The 9609-nt window shown below is 43.2% G+C and overlaps 1 pseudogene; it reads right to left on the bottom strand.

Annotated features, from left to right (window-relative positions):
• Window positions 1–9274: 9274 nt before the first annotated feature.
• Window positions 9275–9383, bottom strand: LOC114033948 (annotated as a pseudogene).
• Window positions 9384–9609: the final 226 nt, after the last annotated feature.

The following is a 9609-nucleotide window of genomic DNA, read 5'->3' as shown; positions in this document are numbered from 1 at the left end:
AAAGAAAGAAAGAAAGAAAGAAAGAAAGAAAGAAAGAAAGAAAGAAAAAGAAAGGAAGGAAGGAAGGAAGGAAGGAAGAAAGAAAGAAAGAAAGAAAGAAAGAAAGAAAGAAAGAAAGAAAGAAAGAAAGAAAGAAAGAAAGAGAAGAAAAGAAAAGAAAAGAAAGAAAAAGACCTGAGTTTGAATCCTGCCTCAGATTTACTTGTTGTGTGACCCTGGACAAGTTACTCTTAGTCTCCTTGCCATGTTGACAGTTTACAGAGCATTTTCTTCACCAAAACCATAAGAGGCAGGTAGTAAAAATATTAGCTACCATTTTATAGATGAAGAAATTAAGGCCCAGAAATGTTAAGTGGCCACAGAGCTAGTAAGTTAATTACAAATTCAGTTATCTTTCCACTATACCAAGCTGCCTCCAAATACAGCTATATTTGAGGAAGAAAATATTGTGGAACTATATAAATTAAAACTAATAAACCTGTATGGAAATGTTTCATACTATTTTCCATGATAAGTATTTATAAATATTTGATGAATTTCTACTTAGGAGAGGCAGCACGGTTCACTGGAAATAAAACCAGACATTCCAACTTTAGCCCACATTACGCTCCTTCACACACTCTACTTTTGAACCAAACCATCCCCCCAACCCACTTCAACATTCCACCTCCCTCCTTAGTGTATTTGAACAAATTGTCCCCCAAGTCTGGAATTCATTTCTTCTTCATCTCAGCCTTTCAAAATCCTCCTCTTCCTCCAAGACTCAGCTCATATTCCAACTATCAGATCCCTCCCCACAACTCTCTTCATCCTAGAGTTACTATATATTTTATTTATATTTATAGGTGCTATATCACATGCACACACATACACACACATACACACACACACACATATCCCCAACCCAGAAAAATGTAAGTCCTTAAAGGAGGGATTATTTAATTTTTCTATCTCTAGCACTAACCTCAGAACTTCACATATGATAGCATCATTGTATCATAAATTCAGAGTTGGAAGAAATGTTGGAGACTATCCAAGTCAGTTACCTCATTTTACAGAAAAGGAAACTGAGGACCATAAAGGTTAAATGACTTGCCCAAGGCCACACAGCTAAGGCCAAGATTTGAGGTCAGGTTCTCTAACACTAAAGCCAGCACATTTTCCACTGTGCCGTATTGCATGTGGTAGATACATTAAAAATATCAATTGCCTTGACCTGAAATGAATGGAATGGAATAGGAAATTATATACTTGCAGAATCCTTTTAGCTTAATTCCTGTCTTTCCTTCCTCCTTCTATCATCACTAAGAGGCAAATGAGTTCATACAAACATTATATAAAAGCCAGTCCTGTTTTTGTGAGAAAGAGCAGTACGCAATTCTGCAAGGACAATACGCATGCTCAAACAAATGTGTAGCTCGACTAAGCACAAGGGTACCTCTGGTCATGGTCCATCTAAGAGTGGTAGATTACTACAGTTGCAAGGAACCTTAGAGTATGTCTACCCCAACCTTCTCATTTTAGAGAAGAAACTGAGACCTAAAGGAAATGTAAAATGACTTGCTTAGGGTTACATAGCTATTTTGTGGCAAAGCAGGATTTGATCCCATTTCCAGACTCTGAATCCAGTTTTCTTTCCTCCACATCATGCTCCCCTCTCTTTGGCACACAGCCCTTTAAGGAGGCAAAGCTATTCTCTACTGTCATAGACATACCTCATAGGGGCCACCACCACATTCACTGGCAGGAACTTCCTTGTGCCATTTTCAAATGTCCCAAGGCAGAGACCTGGAATGAAGGCAAACCATTCCTTGTACTGTTGATTGCACCTCACTCAGAGGCATTTAACAAACCCACATTGAATCAAATTAGATATACTTGGCTGAAGTCAAAGTTCTGATGGGTGTTAAGAGATAAAGAATCTCATCTCCCCTACTGGTATGCTCCTGGAGATGATGGGGTTGGAATCTGAGCCCCAGAAAGGAAAAACTCTGGCCCCCAGACCACTTCCCACCCTTGGTCCCATCTAGGCTCCATTTCCCACCCTTGGGAATTCTATTACCTCATGGACTACTTGGTTACTCTCCCACAATCTTTCTGTATATAAAGTCCATCTTGTCTCCATTAAGAGGCACAGATTTTCACAATCTAGTCAGTAGCCCATAGATGCTCAGATTCCTTAAGAATCTAGCTAGTATGGTAAATCTTCAATAAACTTTGTTTTTGGCTGCAAGAAGGTTTGGGTCAAATTCTTTCGGGCAGAACCCAGGTATAATGATTTTGGGATTCCAGGACCCCTAACCTCTAGACCGCATCATATGGTTCCATGACCAGGAATCAAACCTGCAGCAGTGAGAGCACCTAATCCTAACCACTAGACCACCAGGGACTTGGGAAAAATTAACATACTTCTTTGGGTTTTTTACTTTTTTGTCTGTTTCCTGAGTCTTATTCTTAAATCTTTTTTTTAAGGAGGGAGGGACTTCCAGATCCCACACCCACAAAGGGTCAATCCTCTTTAATTCCTGAAAATTCGCCTTTGGGCTGTCTTTTATTAAATTGGGAAAAATTTAGTATCTCTAAAGAACTACAAAAGAGAAGGCTGGTATTCCTTTGCAACACCATTTGGCCTCAGTATCACCTGGAAAATTATGAGGCATGGCCCGTTTTGGGACATTAGAGCAAAATATGCTCTCAGAGTTAAAACAATATTGCAGCAGAGAAGGAAAATGGGTGGAGATTGTCTATATAATGACTTTTGTAGAACTTTCTCGGGACCCCATTCTCAGAAAAGATTGTAGGATGCCCATAGCTAGAGCCACCCCACAAATGGGGAATGGGGATCAATTAGACTTTTTGGATGACCCTCTTTTTATGGTTCCCAGGGCTACAGCACCTCCCCAGTCCCTACACCTTCCCTATTCTCCCCATTTTCCCTTGGCCCCCCCGTTTCCCATCCCCCTCCCTCCTTGCCTAACCCCTCTTTCCCTTGCTTTTCCTCCCCTTTTCCTCCATCCCAACCCCCTTCCCAACCTGCAATTTCTCCTCAGACCCCTGCTCAGGTTTTGGCAACACCTTCTCCCCTGAGGCAAGGATCACCCAGATCTTGGCCTCAGCTCCAGCCTCAGTGGTATCTCCTCCCTTGATCCCTCCCCCTCCTCCAGTGTCAGCTGATTTTTCCCCTTGCCAGCCGGATCCCCTGGCTTTGCAGTCCAGTCCAGTTCAGCCAGCATTTCCCAGTCCCTCACTCACAAAAAGTGGGACTTCTTATCTCCCTACCTCCCTAGCCCCAGTTCCCACAGTGCCTTCAAGGCTTTTTTCCCTAAAGGAAGCTCCTGTCTCCCCTAATGGGACAATTAGGGTGCATGTTCCATTCTCCATTTCAGACCTCAGTCAGGTCAAAGAGAAACTGGGTTGATATTCAGAAGATCCCACTAAGTTTACTGAGGGCTTTAGGGACATGTCCCTACAATTCGAGCTTTCTTGGGGTGATTTGCATATCCTCTTCTCCACCTGTTGTACCACTGAAGAGAAGAGGAGAATTTGGGAACAGGACCAAAAATCTGGGGATCATTTTGCTACCGATGACCCCACAAAATACCCCTCAGGAACAGCTGCTGTTCCCACTACTGACCCAGGATGGGATTATCAGAAGAGTGAGAATAGGGCAAAAAGAGACCACATGGTAATTTACCTGTTAGAAGGACTAAGAACTGCATTTCAAAAGCAAGCAAATTTTCAGAAAATTAAGGAAATTACACAGGGAGAAAAGGAAAACCCTGCCCTTTTCCAAGACAGGCTAGTAGAAGCTATCAAAAAGTATACGAATTTAGATCCCAACTCTATAGAAGGGACAACAATCCTTAGCATGCATTTCATTAATCAATCTGCCCCAGATATTAGGAGGAAACTGCAGAAATCGGCGATGAGACCCCAAACACCTTAGGCCCAATTACCGGAGACTGCCTTTGGAGTCTTTAACAACAGAGACCTAGTTGAAGCAGAGGAGAAAGAATACAGAGACAGGGCTAGAGACAGAGAACATGCCCAATTCTTGGCTGCTGCCATGGCCAGGAAAAAACCCGGGGGTGCTCCTGGCACCTTGGGCAGTTGGGAAACCTGCTTTTGATGCCACAAAGAGGGCCACTGGTCCAAGGAGTGCCCCTCTAGAGTGCCCCCCCGAGGGATCCCCCAGGACCGCCTCTAGGACCATGCCCAACGTGTAACCAGGAGAGACATCAGAGGAAGGACTGTCCCCGAAGTTGGAGAAGTGGTATAACTGATTACTCTGGCCCTACTAGCCCTTCGACCCATCAGGTCATGGGTATCGAAGGAAGTACCAGGGGATGTCACGAGACATACTCTCTCCCCTGTCTGTTTGAGGATCTGTTGTTTGAACACTCCTTCCTTATTATCTCCTCTTGTCCTGCCCCCTTGTTGGGAAGGGACCTGATGGTGAAATTGGGGAGCCAATTTTCTCTAGTTAAGCTTCCCATCTCCCTTTTCCCTCTGTTCACCAGACCTCCCCATGTTCCTCTGGAGGTATGGGAAACAGTTGAGCCAATTGTTTGGGATCAGGGAATTCCTGGGTGAGCTACTCATGACACCCCAGCCGTTGTTCGCCTCCGAGATTCCAATGCATTCCCCCATTGCCGCCAATATCCAGTTAAGCCCAAGGCCTGGAAGGGTCTACAACCATTGATTGAAAAATTCCTTAAGTACAAAATCCTTGTCCCTTGTCAATCCCCATGTAACACTCCTATCTTTCCTGTAAAAAAAACAAATGGAGAATACCGAATGGTTCAAGACCTCAGGGCTGTTAATGAAGCTGTCATTCCAGTACATCCCATAGTCCCCAATCCATATAATATACTCACTCAGATCCTTGGAGGTACCCGATGGTTTTCCACCCAGGATCTCAAAGATGCCTTTTTCTGCATACCTCTTCACACAGATTCACAATTTATTTTTGCCTTTGAATGGACACTACCTGGAAAACTAACTCCTTGTCAGCTAACATGGACAGTCTTACTCCAAGGTTTTTGGGATAGCCCTCATTTATTTGGCCAGGCTTTGGGGAGGGATTTAAGGGATATGGAACTAGAGGATAGTAGCTTGATCCAGTATGTGGATGATATTCTAATTTGTAGCCCCACTGGGGAGGCTTCTCTGGCTGCTGCCACAGAGGTTCTTAATTTCTTGGGCACTTGAGGCTATAGGGTCTCTTTGAACAAAGTCCAGATAGCCTGCAAGTCTGTGAAGTATCTGGGTCATGACCTAACACCCACCTCTCGCTCCTTAACTTAAGAGAGGAAAAAGACAATCCTGTCTATCCCTGTCCTAGCCACTAAGAAACAACTTCGAACTTTTCTAGGCATGGCTGGATTCTGTAGACTCTGGATCCTTAATTTTGGTCTTATTGCTAAGCCCCTTTATGACTCTACCCCTGGCCCTGACTCACTCCCTCTAGAGTGAGGCCCTGACCAGGCTAAAGCTTTCAAAACTTAAAAACTAAATTGACCACCACACCAGCATTAGCTCTACCCAATTTAGAAAAACCTTTCACTCTGTATGTGGATGAAAGGAGAGGGCAGGCTTTGGGAGAACTAACCCAGTTCTTAGGGCCTGATCCTAGACCAGTTGCTTATTTTTCAAAACAATTAGACTCTGTAGCTGCTGGATAGCCTGCATGCCTCCAGGCAGGGGCTGCTACAGTTATTCTAATTGAGGAAGCCTCTAAACTTGCAATTGGCCAGCCCCTGGAAGTCCTGACTCCCCACCGGGTTCAGAGCATCCCAGAAGCAAAGGGCCATCAGTGGCTGGCTAGTGGCAGGATCACCAAATATCAAGCCTTGCTCTTAGATAACCCTGACCTAATTCTTCAAGTCTTCCACACACACTCAACCCGGCAACTCTCCTCCCAGATAGCGCCCTCTCAGATACTCTAGTTCATGATTGTGAGGAGACTTCAGACTGTGTTTATGCCAGTCGACCTGATCTCCCGAACCCCAAATTAGTGTGGTACACAGATGGTTCAAGTTTCATTGAACAAGGGGTTAGGAGAGCTGGGTATGCAGTGGTTAGCCTCCACCAAACTACTGTGAGAGTCAGGTAAAGGTTATATTTCCACAGAGAAAGAGAATAATGCAGAGATTTAAAGAACAATTTCAGGAAGTAGTACACCGTAGGTGGGCGAGGGCTTAACCAATAAGAAGTAGGCGGATGGCTCTAAAAAGACTCCAAATTCAAGAGAAGGGTCGAGCCAGCTCAGACCAGTTAGGGTCAACCTAAGGACACCTGAAAAATGTTAGTGCGCCTGCTTAATGAACTTCATTACTATTATCTGACATACTCCGCATAAAATTAGAGCCTCATTAACAAGTCATGGGATGTATGACCAAGGGAGGGGGAACATACTTGAGCATATCAAAGGGAAACATGTAAGGAGGGGTGTAACCCAGGAAGGGATGGACCAATCCAGGCCTGGGAGGTTTCGCACCAAATTTGAATGTATAAAAGCATGCTTGCCCTTGCACTCTGGGGCCCATCCCTCCCTAAAAGGGGTGGAGTCCGCTTCTGGCCAGAAACGTCTAATCCTCTGGACTTTCTCTGTAATAAACTTTCTTGATACTAAATTTTAGGTGTCAAGCATATTTCTAACACTATAGAGGCAAAACCTCTGCCCCCTGGGACCCCTGCCCAGAAGGCAGAATTAATAGCACTCACTAGAGCCCTAGAGCTAGGGGAAAATAAAAGTGAAGATTTGCCATATTAGCTAGATTCTTAAGGAATCTGAGCATCTGTGGGCTATTGGCTAGATTATGAAAATCTGTGCCTCTTAATGGAGACAAGATGGACTTTATATACAGAAATATTGTGGGAGAGTAACCAAAGTAGTCCATGAAGTAATAGAATTCCCAAGGGTGGGAAATGGAGCCTAGGTGAGACCAAGGGTGGGAAATGGCCAGGGGCCATAGGGAGGCAAGACAATGGAAGGGAGATTGGGTGTAGCCACAATGAAAGACCAGTTGATGGGACTATAGCCGCCAGAGATTTGGCCATGTGGGAAAGTACAAGAGCCCATGAGGTAATAGAATTTCCAAGGGTGGGAAATGGAGCCTAGGTGGGACCAAGGGTGGGAAGTGATCTGGGGGCCAGAGTTTTTCCTTTGTAGGGCTCAGATTCCAGCCCTATCATTCCCCCCTCAAACAAATGGGACCCAAATTCTTTTAGAGTAAGGGGCGAAGGTCTTGGCTTCTGAAACTGCTTCCTGCTGACAAGGGGCATAGATCTGTCCCTGTCTCATAGGGTACCATTTTGTTTAAGGGGTCAGACTTCACAGTACGGCTGACCCATGGCTGAGTCCAGTGGGCTAGAGACCTTAGACTCCGTTGGCTGATATCATCTGGGAGTTGATGGCTCCAACCCTAGAAGGCAAGAATGTTACAAAAGGAGTACAGAGAGGAAGAAGAAAGAAAAAAAAAAATTATAATTTCTCTTCTTTTTTCCACCTGTCGGCTGGAGAGGGCCAGTGGCCTTTCTAAACAACAGCTTCAGATCCTCCAAGGGCTCACAGGTATATTCTGGAGTCTCTAGGGAGGGACCGAGAGATGACGCTGGTTTAATCCTAGAATTACGAGTCCAGCTAGGGAGGCCCTCCAGTTTTATTGCTGTAGGGGTGGTGAGTATGACTCGGTAGGGTCCCTTCCAATTGACATCTAATTGTTCTCCCTTTTGGGTTTTCCATGACTTTAAATAGACTCAATCTCCAGGGTGTACTGGGGCAGGAAGCTCCTTTTTACAGCCAAAAGGTTTTGGAAGATGCTTGTCAGCATATTCTGCTAGGGCATTCCTGACAGCTCCTAACTGAGTTGCAGATTGAGTGATCAGATGCTGTTCTGTGCCTACAAGGATATCAGAGGTTAGGAAAGGCCTCCCATACAAAAGCTCAAAGGGGCTAAGCTTGATATTTTCCCAAAGTGTGATATGGACTCTGAGTAGCCCAATTGGGAGATTCTTAATCCAATCTTCTCAGGTTTCTAGCAGAGTTTAGTAAGGATTCACTTAAGGGTATGATTCATTTTCTCTACTTTACCAGAGGATTTGGGATTCCAGGCTGAATGGAGATGGTAAGTGATTTTAAGTGTCTTTGCCACACCCTGGGTTATCTGTGAAACAAAAGCAAGGCCATTATCACTCTGTAAGGAGCTGGCAAATAATTCCAAGACTTTGTCACAAACAGTGTATTTTAAGAAAAAAAAAATGAGTGGCTAACTATAGGGCAGCTATAGTGATAGAGCACAGGTCCTGGAGTCAGGAGGACCTGAGTTCAAATCTGGCCTCCGACACCTACTAGCTGTGTGACCCCGGGTAAGTCTAATCCTGATTGCCTCCAAAAATAATAATAGTAATGATACATAGTAGACTTCTAGCCATGATGGCCACCTGAACAAGAAGCAGGGCTTCTGCCTGGCTCCTACATACCTATTCCAGCAATACCCTGAAGTTCACACACATATAATATCATTGCCAGCTCAGTGTAACTTCTTAGTACAACCAAAGACAGACAATAACAGTGCCTGAAAACTAAAATAGAAATTAATGACTCCATGAAACAGCAAGGAATACCAGAACAAACTCAAAAGATTGCCATATTTTGATATAATTGCTTATATTGATATTTGATTGATATTAATTGACTGTATTGATATCTAACATTATTGATTAATTGGTATGTGATATAAAAAAATCTGGAAAATAGGTCAAAGAAAGATAATTCAAGAACCATTAGCCTCCCTTAAAACTACAGCTTTAAAAAATCTTAGGCCCTATATTTCAAGAAATCATGAATGAAAACTACCTCTAACTATTAGAATAAGAGGACAAAGTACAGATAGAAATAATACATCAATCATGTCCTTAAAAAAAAAAGAAAAAAAAAAGAAAAGTTCCAGGAATATCATATCCAAAATCTAGTGCTCTAACATCAATGGAAAAAATTCTGCAAGCATACAGAAAGAAGCAGTTCAAGTACCAAGCAACCAATCAGTATCACACAAGAATTAGCAGCTTCTATTAAAAATAAGGGGAAAATCTTGGAATATAGCACAATATTCTAAAAGGCAAATGTATAATCTTCCTACAAAGAATGACTTACCCTGAAGAGTTTGATGTAACCCTATAGGGAGGGAAATAGACCTTTAATGGAAAAGAAGATTTACAAGCATTACTGATGAAAATTCCAGAGCTGAATAGAAACTTTGAAACGTAGGTATGAGTTACATGGTTACAGGTCACAGAGTAAGTGGCAATACCTTAGCCCACTAGGACCTCTTCCATCCTTCTCAAGGAGAGTGCTAACCTTCTATCCTTTCATATAATACACATAAGAGTTAAGAGAAACTTTAAAAGATAAATGTATTTGAGCAATAAGAAGGGCTTTTAGGATGACATAATGCTAATATTCTAATGGAAGAGAAGAAACAAGTGTCTCTTTAGAATCTCAATGTCTTCAAAGGGTACTGAGGGACTTACATAAGGAAAAGGGTGGATTAGTTCTGTTCTGGGGTTTCAAAGAGGAAAAAGAAAAAGAACTGGTACAGGAGGAAT

The sequence above is a fragment of the Vombatus ursinus genome, unplaced genomic scaffold, assembly GCF_900497805.2.
Source record: "Vombatus ursinus unplaced genomic scaffold, bare-nosed wombat genome assembly UNPS02007612.1, whole genome shotgun sequence".
Taxonomy (NCBI): Eukaryota; Metazoa; Chordata; class Mammalia; order Diprotodontia; family Vombatidae; genus Vombatus; species Vombatus ursinus.
The sequence above is the reverse complement of the archived record's forward strand: the minus strand, read 5'-3'. Positions and strand labels throughout refer to the sequence as shown.